We start from the raw sequence: 10,567 nt of genomic DNA on the forward strand, positions 1-10,567 counted from the left end.
TTTACACTGTTTGAATCGTTCCCTGTCCCCTATATAGTGCACTACGTGCCATTCACTGTACAGAAAATACTAATTCTGTGGACAAGCCGCGGCTTCAGCGTCTATTTTATAGTGTAGGGGGCGGGCGCTTCGGATTGCAGAGAGCATTTGATTGGACAGAAAGTTTGATGAGAAGCTGAAGTACGATGTGACGTCAAAAAAATTTTGAGCCATTGAGCCGTTTTGGCGGAAGTGATGAACTGCAAGCTTTGAATGTTTATATCTTCTAAATGCAAATTTTGTCACTGTTTTGGAGCACACTGCCTTATAGATAACCTTAAGACTAACATATTGATACTAACACCCAAAAAACTTTCATTTTGATTTCATGGGTACTTTAAAGTAAAGGGAAACATGTATTGTTGAAAAACGTAGCGCTCATGCCGCAAGATAAAGACAACAACATAAGTATGTATGGTTATAGTAGCAAAGTGGATGAAATTAAAGACTTCTCAGTGTAGATTGTTACTGTGGTAACTGTCTAACAGCTAGCACAACACACTATTAGCACACTAACTGTAAGTGTATATTTCAGCTTTGATACTAACCACTACTGAACTTTTTGGCAACATAACTAAGAATTATTTAGTTCTGAAATCATTGGGAGTGAATGAAATACTCCTTAAACATTCATGGTGATGTGATGACATATTCTAACAACATTAATATTGCAACATCCTGTAAAACACAGGGTCCACTTGTGACATCAAGTATTCAAAATATATGAATGGTAAGTTAAGAATCATTCAAGCATTTACTGAAAGCCCTATTCATATTTTTACTCCTGCAGTTGTTGCTGAAAATACAAAGAAATCAATGCTAATTTTGTTTCCACATCCTACATAACTGAAACATCTTGTAGATTCCTGTAAATGCATCAGTGTTTGAGTCACTCATGAGTCGAATGAGCGTAACATGTTAAAATGCAAAACCATCAGCAAATTACATTTCCAGACCCACACAGAATGTACATTTTCACATTTTCTGAGCTTATTCTGAGGAAAAATCTGTTCATTAGATTTACATATGGCAAAAAAAATACCTTAATTCAGAGAATTGCATTTTGCAAATGAGCCAAAAATATTTAAATGTAATGATTTTTTTTAAATAAAATATTTTAAAAATATATTTAAACCATTATTTAAAGAGCATTTGCCAAAACCCTTTCAAAATACAGTTAAATTGAGGTTTATTTCAATATAATATTTAAAAATATATATATCTAAAACATTTTTTTAAATGGAATTATAACTATATAACTAAACCAAAATGGAAAATGGAATTATAATGAGAAAACAAATAATAAATAATATAAATTATGTTCGAATTCTGGTAATTATACACCATATGCATATTTCTTCCTTCATTTAATTTTAAGTCACTTAGACAAAATGCATGGAAGCTTGTTTCTTACATGGGATAAAAAAATCATCACAATTCAAACTTTTTTTCCCACAATTCTGAGTTTATATCTCACAAATTCTGAAATCAGAATTGCGAGATATAAACTTGTTATATAAACATATAATTATGATATATACACTCGGAATTGTGAGGAAAAAAGTCCGAATTCTGAGTTTTTGTCTCATGATTTCACTTTTGTTTCTCAGATTTGCAATTCAGACTTTTTTTTCTCAGATTTGTGAATTAATATCTTTTTTTTTTTTTAAGAATTGTGAGAAACAAATTCTGAATTGTGAGATATAAACCCAGAATCACAAGAAAAAAAAGTAGCAATTATCTGTTTCATTTTTTTATTCTCTGGCAGAAACTGGCTTCCATAGAAATAAGTGTAATTTCTTTAGATCCATCAAAAAGCATCTAAACCATCACAAGGTCAAACCACAGGGCTGCTCTCAGAACCATGACCCTCAGTAACACTGTCCTCATACCTCCATCATAAGAACTTCTCACCCTGTCTAGCTCCAGTATGTTCTTCAGCCTCACGTCAGCCAGTCCTGACCTGACCCAGCGTCTGTCGGTTTGAAGGCATATTTAACCTGTCAGCTTCTCCGTCCGATAGCCGCTGTTCCTGGTCCAGTCTCTGAGCTGTCAGCCAGATTCCTCACCACACTTTGAGTTGCTCCACAGACTGTCAGTCACATCTGACGTTTGACTCTTATGAGAACAAGCTGATCTTTCTTAAGGACATCTCTACTAGGTTCTTCAGCAAGTGACTCGTTTTAGTTCTGACTATAAAACGTGACATCGTGACGTTTCAGGTAAAGCACATTAGACACAAGAGTCACATTAAACTAGGGCTCTAGCAATTAATCGGTAAAAACCGATCATGAAAATAATCGACAGTATCGATTAATCGTGTCTGTGCACTGTGCATGGAAAATATCTGCAGTCACGTCACTTTACAGTAGTAAATAAAGCCTTTTTCAATGGATAAAACAGTGGAGGACACAAAGTGAGCTGCTGGAAGAAACATTTATGACCCAAGTTGTCCTAAACATGAGATTTTGTCATATTAAGCTATTCCACAAATTGTTAAGCATACCATTTAACGTGGTTTGCCCTGTTAGATGCGTGTGCTATTTGATGAGTTTGTTTGAGACGTTTTTCTCAGCGCATGACTTACATTTTACTGTTGTATCCTTGTCTGTGAATATTAGAAATATATGTGAGTATTTCCATTTTGCACGAAGGCTTTTCCTCACCGCAAGCAAGTCTTCGCTACACTTAACAGACTTCAGAGATCGTCAAACAGACGTAGCGCAATAGAATAAGAGCAACATAGCAATACATTTAGCTCAAATATTTCTCGTTTTAAATGAAAAGTATATCAAATTCTGCCTGTAACGGAAGTAACTCTTATTATAAAAGCAGTAAAGGGACTAACAGAGTAAACATGTAATATAGCCTATATGTTCAAATGAATGAATGTGTTTGTTACTCGTACCAGAGGACTTTTTAAAATCATGTTTAATTTAGTGATTTTAACTTCTGCTTTTAAACTACAAGCAGTTTGATTAACTTGAGGTTATGCCGAGTATTTAAAGGGATAGTCCTCTCAAAATTATATTTCTGTCATCATTTACTCACCCTCGTTCAAACCCGTATTGCCTTTTTCTGTGTAACACAACAAGAGGTGAATTTCTAAAACAATATGCTGGGCAGTCTTTTTAATACAATGAAAGTGAATGAGGACTGGGGTTGTCAAGCTCAAGGGTTTGAAAATGATGACAGATTTTCCATTTTTGGTGAAACAATTCCTTTCACAAGATTTCTGTGTACTCTTGATTGATGATTTCCAAATGTCATATTCATATTTTTCATCAATTATATCATCAGTTTTCATTTTCATTATTTCATCCATTTTCATCAATTATATACCGGGGTGCACATAAGTTTTTCAGCCTGGTTCTCATATGAGAACCTGGAGATTTGGTTTGGTCCTCACACGGCAGCACATGGTGTGACCCATCAAATATAACTATAAAAAAATTAATTAATAATAGTGATAATATTATTGCACTTTATTTAGTTTTTTAAAATAAAACAATAAACTAAATAATCAAATGTGATACTATTTTATTTTTAAAATAAAAAGGGAGTATTAAATACAAATACAATTATTTTATAGTAAACTTAAAAATAAAATGCTAACATTTGTATTATTTTTATTATTATTATTATTTTTATTTGAAACTTAATTATTATTTTTAATTTGAATTATTTTAATTTTTCATTTTCAAACTTAAAATCAGCAAGCTTTTATTTTGGCGGGTTGCCGGCTAGTATATGCGCTTCCGGGTTTAGCGCTGCCGATTGAAGAGCATCAGTGAATGAAATGTCACAGTTTTGCATTGTGCTTTGAAAACATTATGTTTATGCTTTCAGTTTGAATAGAAATCTTATACAGTACAGTTTGTCGATCTAAAATGGTAATTGTGCATTAACAGCTGTCAACCATGGCTGCGTTTCCCAAAAGCATCGTAAGCCTAAATTGATCGTAGCTCCATAGGTGGCAATGGGTCTATGATGTACTTAGGCTTATGATGATTTTGGGAAACACAGCCCATGTCGGTACGCAAACGCGCGCTCTGAACTCATTTACACAGCGTATTTCTTATTTTGCCCGCGCATGCGACTTATATGCACCCCTGATTATATATACATATCAATTCATATTTTTTGCCAAATGTTTTTTTTCAATTTTTTTGCCATTGGTAGGTGTGGTAAAAAGTTACCACACACATATATATATATATATATATATATATATTATTATAAGCTGTATTATAATTTAATAATAAGATGTATATTATTATATTATATTATAGTTTTTGCTTTTGATTTGGCCATATAACTATATACTGGCAAGATATTTCTTGATTAGTCTTTGACTGAGAATATAGCAGACAGGCTTTTTTTTACACAACAAGACTAGCAATCTGTAAGAAAGTAAATAGGGTCAATTTTTATTTTATGTTGACTTTAAATTCTAATACTTGTGCATTTCACTGAATTTTAATTTAAAGTATTTATAATACACACACACACAAACACATACTTTATTAACAGTTTATAATTATACAGTAGTTTTTGTGTGGCTTGTGGCCATGAAACTACACTGGCAAGCTTTTTTAATTTGTCTGGAGTATCTGAGTGTCCATATGCATGGCCTGACAATCAGTCTGAACTAGGGCTGCACGATAAATCGCATGCGATATTTAACGCGCATCTTATCAGTAAAGCCGTTTCTGTCGCAGGTGATGAAGATTTACCGCTGATTACAGAACCGGCTTTCTGACAAGATGCACATTAAATATCGCATGCGATTTATCGTGCAGCCCTAGTATGAACGCTGACACCGAGATTAGAGCTAGAGAACGTGAACGAGACAGATCTCAGGAAATTAAAGTAATCACAGAATGATCCGTCCCATCTAGAAAAGCCCTCTCTGACCTGCGCAGCCCTTCCTGATTTTCTCCCTCCTCTCGCTGTCTTTTCAATCCCTTCATTCCCTACTCTCTCTCTCTCTGGACCAGTCCTCCCCACAATCCCTTTCACCTCTCTGCCTGTCGACAGACCACTTAACATTGCTTCCCCACCTGTGGAGCGGTGGAGGGAGCGGTCACACTTCAAAGCCCGTGCAGTGATTGAGCACTGATTGCTGTGGGCCACTTGACTCATTTCATCTCATCTCAAGGACTAAAACTTCTGGAGAATGAGGTGGGAGGCAGATGGAATGCTGCGGAAAAACAGAAAGCTTCTGCCTTTGATGGGATGAGCTTCCTGTTTGAGCAACACTGAAATGGTCCTGACAACATTTACGTAGTCAAACAATCAAAAAAGGAGAGTTCTCCACAAGTTAAATCCAGAATGCAACTATATTTAAGCTGCTTTCATGTTGATGCTCTAAATATAGTCTAGTCTAAAAATGCGGAGGTTGTTATGCTTCATAGAAGCACATCTTAGGAAAAAACAGTATATCAAATTTTCCCTCACTCTTGATTACATTTACATTTGTTATTGGCAGATACTTCGCTACTACAGGGACTTACCTTCTAAAGTGCATACAATGTGTTTATGCCAATTAATAGTTCAGCCAAAATGAAATTTATCTTGAAGTGCCAAGTTTGACTATGCAAAGGCAGGGAGAAATGATGGACCAGAAATGAAATCAAACTGCTTTAGAAGACTTAGAATACAGCAGAAAAATATGTATGGACTAACGTTTATGGTACACTTAGGACTTGAAAACCGCTGGTTATTATATACTGTATGTTTACAGTATGGAAAAGAGCAGCAGGAACAGTGTTCAAAACATCTCCAATATTGAGTTCTACCAAAAGACCAAAGTATCTTTTGGTTTTTAAATGTACACTAGGATATGTGTACAGTGTGCAATGAAAATTTCAGCATAATATGTGTGCACTGTACGTGTGCAACAAGTTTTTTTAAGGCCTGTTCAAACCAACGATGACAAATATAACAATAAATATGTAAATTTTTAAAAATTGTTCTAAATATTAAAGTCCACACCACAACTATAACAATAACAACACAAAGGAACAATATCACTGGAATTACTTTCAAAACGTGAATCCACAGGACTTTAAATAGTTTGAGCATTTAAAGCGGCAGGTGACAAAACTATAGTTATTAGTATAGTTATTGTTCTTGGTGTGAACATGCCTTTAGAATATGGGGAAGCATATTGAAAAAAAAATCTCCCAATATCGAATTCTAACAAAAGCTGAAAATATATGTCAGTTTCTAGAAGTACTATTTACATATTGTGCATGTGCACCCTGATTTTTCAAGGTATAAGAGATCCAAGGTAAGTATATGGGAAAAAAGGTATAAATATATAGCGTTTTTTTTTATTGTCATCAACCAAACCGTAACCAGGTTTTATACCTAAATACATGTCTTTATTGGCATTGATGGTTCCATAAAGAATCTTTAACATCCACGGAAACTTTCCATTAAGTGTTCTTTATAATGAAAAAAGTTTTTTTCAGTTTATTTAAAATGCTCCTTACACTAAGGAAAAGTGGTTCTTTTAAGAACTGATCACTGAAAGATTAATTGTTCTTTTAAGAACTGTTCACTAAAAGGTTCACTGGCTCCCTCTGTCCACGTCCCACTAGTTGTGACCCGCCAACCTTGAAACCTCAAAAGCCGAACAAAAAAGTATCAAAGTCTGTGATCTCTTTTAACAAATTGATTAATTTTATGTCAGATTGCGGAGCCGATCTCCAGACTGATCTCAGTAAAGTGCTTACAACATGGACAGAATTCCATGTAGAAACTGATCGGTGGCCAAACATTGTCCCCTGGTGCCCCGTCGCATACAGGACTTCAACGGCCCGGGGTTTCCGCTTTGGTGCCTTGCCCTGATCATCCCATCTGTCTCCAAATCATCCTCCTTTCTCTGTTTCAGAGAAATAAAAAGCTGGAGTCTTGCAGACTGGGTCAATAGGAGCATGTCAGATTGTATGACAGCATCTGAAACAATCAGGTCAAGGTCATGCATGTTCATGTGTGCCACCTACTTTTGGAGGGCAACATTTAATAAGATAAAACAACCAAAAGAAAGGCCGTCCGCCTGAAAGAGTGCAGCTTGTTTGCCGTGAAAGTGCAATGCAGCTTAATGTTTGTGAGGTAATGTGTCACATTTATTGCATCTCAGAGTTTGGCCTTTTCTAAATTTCCCCTCAAGGATCAATAAAATATTTCCTTGTCTATTTATTATTTCCTCATGCTTTGAGTTTAACCTTAAGCCCCTAGTAAGATTTATGGCTGTCAACTCAGAATGTAGAACAATATTATAAGTTTACAAGAGCCTAGTTGTATTACAGCATCAGAAATGAATAATTCTGGATAATTCAGGTAGTTTTAAAAATATTATATAAATATTATAATAATAGAAATAATAAATATATTCAAAATAATGATGTATGTATATATATATATATATATATACACACACACACACACATCAATAAATGCTCTAAGACAAAACAAAAGGAATGCAGCACACAAACCTTTATAAACATGACAAAGCCACAATATCCCATAAATCAAATGAAGCTCAAAGGTGCAGTCAAGCAGGTTTTTGCTAAACATTTATCTGGCTCTTGTTGGACTCTATACTGACACCTTCTGGCCTGGATGCATGATTTTGTTTGTTTACTAACTGCAGCTGTTTCACAATGAAGATGTTTAGCTTTTGTTTTGTTTTTTTTAGTCTACGTTTCTCTTTGCTTAGATGTACATTTTTGTTTATGCTTTTTAAAGCACTGGTTTAAGGCCCGTTCACACCAAGGACAATGACTATAACGATAAAGATATAGTCATAGAAATCATTCTAAATTTAAAGAGTCCACATCACAACTATATCAATAACGACACAGTGGAACAAGAATTTTGCTGGAATCACTTTCAGAACAATTGTCCAGCTGATGAACAATAAAAACATTGACAGCCAATCAGAATCCATCCTGCTTTAAAGTGCTAAAGCATTTAAAGCAGCAGACGACAAAACCGCAGTGCGTGCTTATAATGAACAGAAACTTACCGTGCGTTGGTGTGGACGCTGCTATAATAATCGTTGTAGTTATCTTTATATTTATCGTTCTTTGTGTGAATGAGCCTTTAAAGTGCTATACAAGAAAACAGTTTACTGTTATTTATTAGTAGTAGTAACTCTGGTCATGAGAACTCAAAATACCTGCTCTGTGTAGATAAAAACAAGAGTTTTTCTTGGAAACAGATCTGAATAGAGCAGTGATTCTCATCCTTATATGATTAAACAATATTTTGAACCATTCAACAGTATACACATCATTTATCTCATACCTCCGGAATGAAAACAAAGATGTTTCAATTTAAGGAGTAAAATGTAAAAATGTAATTTGTGGAAGCAGAATGGTCTCTATATAAGATAAAAATGATTATATATAATAATCTATATAATCTTTTTCTCAGTCAGAATATTTATTTATTTGGTAAATAGCCACGTTGTGACCTGCAACTAACTAACTGTACATTATCGTTTTCGTACCTTAATTTATTTTAAATAATTATAAGTCATCTTGAAGCCCTCTAGAAGTTACAACCACCTTAGAGTATCCAACTCATAATATTACTGATATTTCCAAAACCGTTGTGCATTTCTCAACGTCTAAAACTTAGCTTGAGCAAAAACGACTGAGTGCGCCTTTAAGCTTAATAAAAGAAAAAATACTGAGCCCAACAGCCCGGCTCAGGGCCTAAACGCACCATTGGTGGATAGCTAGTAGATTGTTTACAGGTACCTTCAGCCCACAGCACCAATAAAGTAGGCTATATATTAAAAGCATCTATAGATTGAATAACCAAAGAGCCTTTCTGACACACATAAACCAAGGCATGCTGATTTCTGTTTGAGATTTGTGCATATACAGTAGAGGCAGTGAACAAGAAAGCATCCACCATCATCCTTCTCTCACATCAGATATTACATATCTGATCATTATTTTGTAATGCATAAACGGATTTTTCTGTTCAGTGTGTTACGCAACAGTCCCAGCCCGTACTGATATATAGCCCTATAATGTGTCTTCAGACAAAGAAAATTCAATCCCCAATCATATCGCAATGCATTTGATGATGATGCGCTGAAAAGACGCCCTTACCTCAAATCCACCAAAATAACGGGCTATTTATTATCCCACCCAAGTTCCTTTGTTCAAAACGGCCTCGACTGGGAAAATAAATAAATAAAAACACCGTATACCCGCAAGATGCGTCTTATAGCGGTCCAGGCACGTACAGAAGACAGACAGGTGCACCTGGATCTCCTCTTATTACACACGGATGCTCCGCATGACAGCAGGCTATTATTTAAGACGCGTCTTACCGTTCCTCAGTCAGTCCTTAGTGTATTGCTCATCGTCCATATAGCAGTCCGTTCAAGAATGGCTTTAAAATCATATGCCCAGCCCGCTGTATTCTTTCACATCCTCATGTCATTCACTGATGCAGCAGTGGCAGCGAAGACACGCCCACCTCATCTCTTACCCCCTCTTGAATGACGTAAAGGAGCAACAAACTCCGCCCACAGCCCACTCTCACGCCTCTTGAATGACGTTATAAATGAGCTACAGACTCCGCCCACCGTGGAAACCAGCTGTCTGTTAGGATTGCTATCATGGTCTCTGCGGTGTCACACACTTTTTTTATACACGACTAAAATACGATTTTGTTTTGTATGAAAACAAAAGCTATCTGAACATACTATTAATTATTCACATTTATTACATAATATAAATAATACCGATAAGCGGTTTTCCCACAGTTTTTTTTCTTTGCTTTATTTAGCATATTTTTATATGTTGTTCATTACCTATTTATATTCAATGAACATAATAATATTAACATTTTACAAAGCTAGTACACAACTGAAACAATCTTTTTTTGTTGTTGATAAGCTACTACTAAATATTGCTTTGCAACGATTTGTATCGTGATAAGCGCGATACAAATAAACTTGAATTGAACTGAACTTGAATTTTTATATAAAACAGAAAAGTAGAATAGAAAAATTAAACAAATACAAATATTATTTCCAAACATCGGGGTTTTTTTTGTAATATACTTTTTAAATACATTTTATGATATTTCTTTGAATAATTTATTACTCAATTCTCATTTCCTCAATAAGAATTTATTTTAATGGTTGACTTTTATTAAATGTCAATCAACAAATAGGGGCTGGTACTTGGCGTTGATTGGTAAATGTTTTACATTGCAATATTAGTCAGTTGTGTCATCAGATTATAATAAAAAATGTTCAACAAGAGGTTCCTGTTGGATAGTTGTTTTATTATTATTATTGTTGTTGGTGTTTACATTTTTTGTTAGCCTATTTTATTATCATATTTATTACTTTTTTATATTTTATATTATTCTTCTTCTTGTATATTTTATATTCTTGTTGTTGTTGTTGATTTAATCTTTTGTTATTTTTTATTATTAATCATTTTTATATTTTATATTATTATAATTAATATTGTTGTTGTTGTGG

The 10,567-nt window shown here is 34.5% G+C and overlaps 1 protein-coding gene across 1 annotated transcript in view; it reads right to left on the minus strand.

Moving 5' to 3' along the window:
* The window catches only part of LOC107659507 (OTU domain-containing protein 7A-like), an 89,423-nt gene extending 79,896 nt beyond the window's left edge, over positions 1–9,527 (minus strand). The window contains exon 1 of the mRNA XM_016448474.1: positions 9,401–9,527. The gene's annotated coding sequence lies outside the window, so the exon portion shown is untranslated. The remainder of the gene's footprint in view (positions 1–9,400) is intronic.
* Positions 9,528–10,567: the final 1,040 nt, after the last annotated feature.

This window comes from Sinocyclocheilus anshuiensis, unplaced genomic scaffold (genome assembly GCF_001515605.1).
Source record: "Sinocyclocheilus anshuiensis isolate Anshui unplaced genomic scaffold, SAMN03320099.WGS_v1.1 scaffold387, whole genome shotgun sequence".
Lineage (NCBI taxonomy): Eukaryota > Metazoa > Chordata > Actinopteri > Cypriniformes > Cyprinidae > Sinocyclocheilus > Sinocyclocheilus anshuiensis.